The sequence below is a fragment of the Urocampus carinirostris genome, chromosome 18, assembly GCF_059441175.1.
Source record: "Urocampus carinirostris isolate Australia breed hairy pipefish chromosome 18, RoL_Ucar_1.0, whole genome shotgun sequence".
NCBI lineage: Eukaryota > Metazoa > Chordata > Actinopteri > Syngnathiformes > Syngnathidae > Urocampus > Urocampus carinirostris.
The window spans coordinates 16,015,931-16,026,155 of NC_142366.1; positions in this window are offsets into that span (position 1 = coordinate 16,015,931).

Genomic DNA, 10,225 nt, shown 5'->3' on the forward strand with positions numbered 1-10,225 from the left:
GGGGTTTTGGAGTGACGTTAGACCTCAACTCTACTTTTTGAAGGTTTTTGATGTCTGAAAATCCAAATCTAGTTGTAGATCACGGTTGGGGAGCTATTTGGAGTCGTCCTAGACGCATCATTTTTGCTATTGACGCATTGTGTCAAATCAATGTGCGTCCCCGGGAAGCAACTTTTTGGACACCAAATTGTCATTATTCCGCGATTACGATTACAAAGATTTACCGCATTCCAAACTTTTCGTCAGGCAGATCCGCCATTGTTGTTTTGGTCTCGCGCTGATCTTGGCAAACGAGATCTCGTTGCTTCGAGATGACGTCATTGTATTGATGGTTGTCGAGTGAAAGAAGTATGCCTCCGTAAAAACAGTTGGTATTATGTGCAAATCAACAAAAAAATTGGTAATTTCTTCAGTGTCGGTAATAAGTCGAAACATAAGATCGCGAAGGCAAGGAAAACACGTGTTTTGAATTGAACGATTCGACGAAAGATAAACAAAAGAATACTCCTAGCAAGAAAAGGACTTTTCTGCCAAAATGGACTCAACTATATTCCTGGTGACGCTATGAGGAGAATGATAATGGAGGCTACATGTTCTGTGATGCGTGCACCCAGCGTGACAAAAAAACTGGATTGCATAAATCATTTCGCAACACAAACTTTGAGAAAAGCACATTGGATCGGCACGACAATGAAAACCACAAATTAGCTATGGAAATTCCGTTGCTGAAATTAGACCTTGAGTAGGCATTACAACTGTGGCGGGACTGCAAACCACGAAGAATATATGAACTGAAAAATCTGAAGTGATTAAAACGGCATGAATATATAGACTAATATTTCAGCAATATTAACAAAAAAAATCTGAAGTGATAACTGCTTTGTATTACCAATTAAGTGTGATGATTAAAACTGAATGAATATATAGATTTATAGATTTGTTTATATATTTGACGCCAATTTACAATTTCAATTTCGATAACACTAAATTTTGGGGACCCATAGATCTCCGTTGGGACCCATAGATTTTTGAGCATGCGAGTCCCCGGGACCCGTCACTTTTCACAGGTAAAATGAACACTGCAAGGGGCCGGTCCTAGAGACCTATCCAAGATTTTCATTTATGAATAAATATACATGCAGACATCTACATTATTTATATTTCTTTACATGTTTTTAAATAGATGTTTAACCAAGGCAGCAAGGCGGATGAGTGGTTAGCACGCCCGCGGCACAGGTCTGAGGTCATGGGATCAAATCCAGCTACCAGCCTTCCTGAGTTTGCATGTTCTCCCCGTGCTTGAGCGGGTTTCCTTCGGGCACTCTAGTTTCCTCTCAAATTCCAACATACATCTCAGGTTAATTGGCCGGTTCAAAATTGTCCCTAGGTGTGAATGAGATAGTGAATCTTATGTCTCTGTGTGCCCTGCAACTGGTGTCCCCTGTCCACTGCCTGAAGACAGCTGGGATTGGCTCCGGCACCCCCGGCTTTGAAACATTTACAATTAAAGCAAAATAAGTGTTCAGGTCCTTTTAAAAAACAGCACATTATGATAAAATTCATTATTTTCTGTAATGTACTAATAAACATTAGACTTTTATATATTTTAGATTCATTACACACAACTTAAGTAATACTAGCCTTTTATTGTTTTAATATTGATGATTTTGGCAAAAATAGTAAGGGAAAACCAAAAATCCCCATCGTGGAGTCTTAGCATATTTCATCAGACCAATAAAAAAAGTGTTTTAAATTGGAAAAATAAAGTCAAGCTTCAAATTATGTTCAGTTGTGCACTCAATACTTATTCGGGAATCATTTTGCAGAAATGACTGCTTCAATGCCGAGTGACATTGAGGCAATCGGTCTGTGGCACTGCTAAGGTGTTTAGTATAATTTGTTAGCATGAAACAGTAATCATGTAGCTGTAAGCATTACTTATTAACATGTATTCATTAGCATAATTTGTTAGGATTTAGCTGTTATTATGACTCGTTAGCTCATTGCTGACTGTGTTTAAAGCTAGCATGAGCTAATATTTGGGCTGGCTATGCCAGCCCAACTCATCACCAACAGTGTTTACAGCTAGCATGATTAAGCATAGCATCAACCAATCCAAGCAGATATAATGGCCTTAAGCCCATCCACTGTCTTGGTCTGGTGTCTCTACTTCCTCTTTACATTATCCAACAGATTCTCTATGGGGTTCATATCAGGAGAGTTGGCAGGCCAATGGAGCACAGTAACACCATGGTCAGTAAACCATTTACCAGTAGTTTTAGCTCTGTGAGCAGGTGCCAGGTGGTGCCAAAAAATAAAATCTCCATCTCCATATAGCTTTTCAGCAGATGGAAGCATGAAGTGCTCGCTCTAAAATCTACTAATAGCAAGCTGGATTGACCTTGTCCTTGATAAAACCCAGTGAACCAACACCTGCAACTGACATGGTGCCCCAAACCATCACGGACTGTGGGTACTTGACACTGGACTTCAGGCATTTTGCTATTTCCTTCTCCCCAGTCTTTCTCCAGACTCTGGCACCTTGATCTACAAAGCACATGCAAAATTTTGCTTTCATCCGAAGTAAAGTACTTCGCTCCACTGAGCAACAGTCCAGTGTTGCTTCTCTCTCGCCCAGGTCAGCTGTTTTTGCCGCTGTTTCTGGTTCAAAAGTGGCTTGACCTGGGGAATGCGGCCCCTGTAGCCCATTTCCTACAAACGCCAGTGCACTGTGGCTCTGGATGCTTCTACTCCAGACTTAGTCCACTGCTTCCTCAGGTCCACCAAAGCCAGAAATCAGCCGTTCTCTAGGATTTTCCTAGGATCCGGTCACCTCTTCTGCTTTTCTGCCACACTTTTTTCTACAGGCTACATATACCGTATTTTCCGCACTATAAGGCGCACCTAAAAGCCATTATTTTTTTCAAAAACTGACCATGCGCCTTATGATACAGTGCGCCTTATATATGGATCAATATTAAGTCGCAAGGTCTCGCAACAAAGGCAAGCAGCCGCCGACTAGATTTTTCCTCGTAGGCGATGTGGTCCGCGGTGTATGCTGGGATACATATGCCGGCGTCTCATTTCCCAGCCAATGTGTCAATCATCATTTGAATCGGTTCACTATTGGCTAAAGTTATTCGGAGGTAAAGGGGGCGGATCCTTTTTATCATTTACAGGCTGGCATAGGCTAAAGGGGCAAAACAAAGCCTGCAATTGGCCGAAAAAGATGAATGTGAATAGCAAGTTTGGTTGTTTACGGCATAGAGCAAACATCTTTTACCATTCTGTATTTGTAAATATTTTACTCTCCTGGATTTACTACACTCACGGATATAAGAGGACCATGGTTGCACATTATTATTGAACGCAACGACTTCGGTGAGCTACTCCGGCTATATATTTTCCCAGTATCTTGTTTCAGAGTGATCTTGATGTTTCTGTGATGGGTCTTATTTTAAATTAAACTCAATTCCAAGTGTTTATTGTCATATGCACAGTAAAGTTGCGAGCGAAAAAAGAAAATAGAAACTAAGGAATGGTTGGCATTTCTTGAATCCCAAGACTTTAACCTTCCGAATGATATTTGGAACGATGCATTTGAGTGACATCGTACGGACACCGCATCCGCACGTGTCTGAGACACGTATTTTCTTCTTTGCAAACTTTCGAAATATTAAGGGGGTAATAAGTTGGACTGAACTATCTGACTGTTTTGTCGACGTTCCCACGGTGTAGCGCCTTATAATCCGGTGCGCCTTATGTATGGAAGATATAGGACCAAAAACTATTGTTTGTGGGTGCGGCCTATAACCCGGTGCGCCCTATAGTGTGGAAAATACGGTATATGTTTCCGTAGTGCAGTGGTTAGCACATTGGCCTATCATGCTAAAGGCCCCCGGTTTGAGACCAAGTGGAAACATAAGTTGTCCTGGAAGTGATGGGTGCCACCAGGCTGTACTTACCCAAGACACATTGTAGGAAATGATGCCCCAGTGGCCATAGTGGTTAAGAAATCCGACCAACCAACCATTTTATATATGTGGCCTGCGGGCTGTGTTTTGCCCACCCCCGATTTAAACAGAGCGTAATACCCAATATAACGGAAAACAGTGAGCCAAAATAATAAACCACATTGCGGAATCATTGTCAAAAAAAGAAACTGCCCTGGAATTCTAATCTCCTATGCAGGTGTTCAATAGTAAAAACAGGACTACATATTTTATTTTAAGCACGCAGAATAAAAACAATCCAAACATTAAACGTTTTACTTGTCAGTGTTGCATATCCACAGACAGAAAAACGTCAAGTGCAAAAACCCTCTACAAAGTAAACCTTTCCCAAACATGTCCTGGGAGGTTCGGAAGAATGCAACATGTCCCGTGAAGGAAGATTTCCCCACTCTCCTCAAAATAAACTTTTGTGAGGTTTTTTCTCACATGACACAAGAAAACAGTCTGGAGACCTGGGCTCTACAGGGACAGCTCATCTGTAAAATGCCGGTCTGAAAGATTTTAGGGAGGGGACGAAGGATTGAGGTTTCAGGTATTGGGTTTGCAGGGGCCATAACCCAACACAAACACACGCGCCAGCTGTTAACATCCAGAACGTTTATTTTTTGTTAACACTCATAAAAAATCCACCCTAAAAAAGAAAAAAAAACATGGAAAAAAAAATTGGATATAGCCATGCTCCCAAAATCCTGGCTGGTCCCGTACCATCTCCCTACCAAAAGTTCACTGCACCATTTCTCTTGCTTTGGAGAAGAATCGTTCACAGGGCGCAGATTACAAATATACAGCAACATATAAATTTAAGTTGTGTTTTGCCGCAATACCCCATTAAAATATACTCTGTGGTCACTCCAATACACAGACCGATTGAGTCCAAGTACTGAAAGCTAAATAATGCGTTAAAGTCATTCATTGGTAACACAGCTTTACAGTAATCCCTCGCTGTATCGCGGTTTACTCTTCGCGGTTTCAATCCATAACTGATTTTCACCATGCATTGTGTCTTGCAGCAAACAACACACAGGCAATGCTATTGCAAGGGCGAGTCACGGAGGGCTGTGTGTGTGTGTTGGTTGGGCGTGAGTGTCTGTGTGCGCGACTGTCATAGGCTGGTGTATGCTGTCAGTCAAATAGCTCGGGGGGCGCACAAGTCAATGTTTCCACGCAAAACAAACTGCGAAGCTTTTAGGAAAGTCAGAAAAGTGCAACAAAATGCTGACCGGGTGCTCTGTGGATTGTTATCGGGTAAGGGAAGCTATCGGGGCGTTGTCTAGTGATAAAGCAAAAGCGGGGCTGAAGGTACTGCTGCAGCTACTTAACAACTCTCACAAGCTACCCCTGTTGAGCCTGTATCTCACCAGATCCATTACCCATGAACCACCTACTTAATCCAGATGAAGTGCCCCCAATGTCCAGACGGATCTCAACCAACCCTGGAGCCTTTCCGCCAATGAGGTTTTTTTTTACCACTTCAGTGACTTAAACCCCAGGGACTGAATAAGTCAAGTCAAGTCACATTTATTTGTATAGCCCTTAATCCAAAAAGGTTTCAAAGGACTACACAGGTTAAAATGACACCATCCAACCAACATGTGAGCAAGGAAAAACTCGAGGAAAATAAGAAACCTTAAGAAGGGGCCTCACAAGTGGTCATTCCCCTTCCAGGGAGACATAGATATAGCATTGGGAAGTGAATATCAATAAAAAGAAAAGACATAAGGAATATGTTGAAATTAGTCCAGAAAGTACCTGACAGCAACAAAACCTCGATCCCGTAAAATTATCCAAAAAGTCCATGACAGTAAGGAGTAGCTTTCCATCCCTGCCGGCTGGTCGATTGAGACGTTGAAATGCTTGAAGGCCAGACTTTGGTCCACTGACTCATCTTGATTGGTCCTTCTCCCTTGTATTACCACGAGCCAGGCAGCCGGGAAAGGACAGGGAAAGAAAAATATGAGGTGGGCATCAATCATAAGCTCTTGAATAGAAGTGAGTCTTAAGTCTAAATTTAAAAACATCCACTGAGGTTGCAGATCTTATCTCCAGAGGCAGAGCATTCCACAGCCCCGGGCCCGGTTTGAGAACGCTCTCGAGCCTGCAGACTTCTTCTTGGCTCTTGGAGTCACAAGTAGACCGTCATTTTAGATTCAGATTCAGATTCAGATATACTTTATTGTCATTCGTGTCACACGTGTATACAGAACGACCTGCACAGTTTCCTTGAATGTACAGATATAAATAAAATGTATTGAGTTGGAGTATTGAAGTACTAATAATATACTAAATAATTATAGCTATGTATAGTATTATACAGTAGTGCAAAGAGTGTAAGAGGAGCAGCTAACCAGATGTGCAAAATGGGCAGTCAGGTAAACAAGTCACTATACAATAACAATAACACTGGAGTACGATAGTGCAGAGGAGAACAGATGTGCAAAAGAGTGGCTAGGTATAAGAGAGCTTTACGAGCGGAGTCTCCGTTCGAATCAAATCGGAGAGAGAAGAAGGGGAAGTCCATGCTAACATTTGTATGTCCGTAAGAGAACCTTAAGGTCACATCTTAAGCAGACTCTGAGCCAGTGCAAGTTAGCTTGTATAAGAATGATATGATCAAACCTAATAATTTTAAAACCTACCTCAGAGTCCCTATACTATGCTTCCGGAAAGAAGGATGTGATGGTGGAATTGAAAAGGTGTTGCCAGAACGTAGACATACCCCCACATGACAAGCCCCTGCAGACAAGACTTCAGACTGCCGAGAAGTGTTCCGCAGGTTCCAGAGCGTTCTCCATCCATGTGGAATGCTCTTCCCCCTGAGATCCGATCTGCAACCTCAGTGGAAATGTTTGAGTCTAAGCTTAAAACACACTTCTACTCTATAGCCTATGAATAACCTACTGTATACTTTTTGTGGACAATATCTCTATATTATTTGTAACTTCAACATCCTTTGCCTGGTAATCCTGAAAGGGGGATACCACATGTGTGGTCCCTTCTCAAGGTTTCTTCATTTTCCTCATGTTGAGGTTTTTGAGTTTTTCCTTGCCCTCATGTTGGTTCCAGATCAGGGGATGGTGTAATAATAGTCTGAAATAATAGTCTGTGCAATAACCTGTGCAGCCCTTTGAGACTCTTTGTGATTAAGGGCCATCCAAATAAAAATGACTTGACTTGACTTGACTTCAGAATGAAAAGCCTGTGTCATTAAACTAGCTGTTTTGCACTATGCAACCTTCTGGGATTGAAGGATGTCAGAGATAGTCATTATTAAGACTCTTTGGTGGCTGTATTTACACAGATAAAATACATATATTGTTAAAAACTTCACGTCACGACTTCACAATGAAAGAATATAAGATTGATAAACGTACAAGAGATATAATTAGACTGATTATTGAAAGGTTGTTTTATGTGTGTTTGAGAAAGATTGTTTTGTATTTAGGAATATAAAAACAAGTTATTTTCACTAGACTGAATTTCTGAGAGATTTACATCCAAAACGGCCACCTTGACAAAGGAAAAGACGAAAATGAAGATTGGAACAATATCCTCAAATTCCTGACAGTGGACGCCACCTTGCCACCATTGCTACTGTTGCTAATGTGCATGCAAAGCTTCATTTTAGGCTGCCAGATGATGCTGTCATTTTGTGGATTTTGACAGGACCGACCCCTGACAGGGCTGAGCAGGAGATAGACAACGCTCACTTGGAGGTCAGCTCGTCGTCAGCTCCTTGCCATTTGCTGAGAGTGGGGAAAGGGGCCCGGCTCACTGTCATTGCTTATGCTGACATACATATATACATTGGTCAGCTTTTTCTGACCTAGATCATGTGTTTATAGCTTTCCAGAATTGCGCCTTCGGTGGTGCCCCGACAACACAGGCGGTTGAAGCATCCGCGAACCGTGAAATGATATCCTCATTTCCTTTTTTAGAAAATGTTCTTTCTTTTTTTTTAACAAGTTAAAAGTCTGTGAATCCTCAAAGGTAATTCAAAGAAAAGAGGGGAAAAAAACCCACTGGAATGATAAATATGTTTAAGCCTTTCACTCTAAACTAAAGGCATTAATGTTAGTATCACATCTAAGAAAATAAAAATTTAAATAACGAAATGTGTAACTCTTGGCCGAAGTACCGAAACAGCGGCACTGAAATAAATAACCGAAAATAAATAAAACATTTTTAAAAACTGAAAAAACGTTTTGCCCCGCCTTGTTAAAATGACATAATAAAAATGATAAATAACTGCTGATGATTTTAAATACTTTTGTTCATTCAACAAAAAATTGAATTTAAGTGCTTTAAAACTCCTGTCGGACAACAAAGTCGAACAGATTTAGTGAATTTATCAAGAGACCTTAAATGCGATTAACAAAAGCAAGCCTAATTTATTTAAGTCTTTTGAGGTAAAAAAATAGATCAATCTTGGCTGCACGTGGCATGGTGGATGGGTGGTTAGTGCGCAGAGGTTCAGGGTTCAAGTCCAGCTACCGCAGCCTCCCTCTGCGAAGTTTGCTTGTTCTCCCTGTGCTCCTCCACATTCCAAAAACATGTCAGGTTAATTGGTTGGTCCAAACTGTCCCCGGGTGTGAATGAACGAGTGAGTCTTTATGCCCCGCAACTGGCTGGTAACCAGTTCAGGGTGTGCCCCTTCCCACTGGACTCCAGCACCCCCTCAACCCTATCGAGGTGCAGATAATGGATGGGTGGATAGCTGTTGCACTTAACAGTCTCCCTTCCTATATGTTACAAGTATATACCAGAGGCATATTCCCCCTAGTCAGGTCAAGAACACATTCACATTTTTGACTTTTTGGGGATACAGAGGAGGGGGTTCCCAGCCACCTCGCTCAACCCAACTGATGTGTTGCAACATCTCATTGGGAGTCATCAGTGACCAAACCCCCCAATTCCAACCCCTAATGCCAATGTACCAATGTTGTAAGTACTAGGTATGACCTGGCCGAGGCTCGAACCAGCAACCTACCTGTCTAGGGGCGGGCGCCCTACCCCCATGGCCACCGAGCTGGCTGTTTGTTACAAGTGCATTACATATTTTGGAGGAAAATCAGTTTCAAATTCACAAGAAAATCACCCTCGTAAATTGGCCGAAATAAAATGATAACAACAAACAGTAAATTAAACTATCTTTGCAAAAAACTTTTAGACACATGACTTTGAGTCACACAAATAGCGCAGTTTACGAATTATAACTGCTGAATTGTAGCTAGTTAGATCTGTAGTCTTAGCAGGTGAATAGTAGCCGAACCCTGGCTAACGGCTACAAGAAAACGAAGGCGACAAAGATCGTCAGGGACGATGTCTTATCGGTAAAAGCTCAGCAGAGATCTCGTTTTGATAAGGTAAAGACTTCAGGGTCACTGTTTCGGGTGGTTGTTGGGATTGGAGTAGTATCCTGTCTACTTTTTCATGATCTCTTTTTCCTGGTACACCCAGGATGGTGCTGACTTTTCCTGGTTTGGTTTGTGTGAGGTCGTTTAGAATCTGGAAGGTTTTCTTGGTGGTGCACTCTTACATGTGCATTGGTCCATTTCTCCTTTGCTTCTGTCATGGTCTTTCTACTTTTCTTTTGGGCTGCTTCTTCTGGGCTGATTCTTACCCCCTCAAGTCATACTCTTGGAGAATTTTGTTTTTGACCCACGGCTTTATCTTCTCCCTGTGTTTTTGTACAATCTATTATGTTACTCGTGTCATTGTCTCTGAGAACTTGGTGGTATGGGGTTCTACATCATTGTCCAAGGGGAGCAAAGTAGCAAACTTCCCGCCAATAAAGACCTGGAAGCTCTCAACCACTTGTGGGTCTTTCAGTCGTTCAAGGTCAAACTTGTGCTCTGTGGCTCCTTGATCGTTTGAAGGAGAACCAGGAAGTTCATCACGACTAGCTCATGTTCACTTCCCACGTTGGCCCCTTACTTACTGTCTTGATTCCACTCTTGAAACTTGGTGGATTCCTGATGGAGTTAACCTAACTATGATGATTTCTCTCCAGGAGGTGCCACGACAACTTTCTCAAGTTCTTGTGGTTGCCAAGAGTGTTTGCCAGGACCACGTCATTGAGGCTAATAAGTTCCGGAAACATTTGTCCTCTATCCATGGTTTCTGTTTTGCAGCCAGTTGGGCATGTTTTCTTCCATTCTTTCCGAGCATCCACACCAACTTGTGCCCTCCGGTCACCTTGCCGGATGACATCT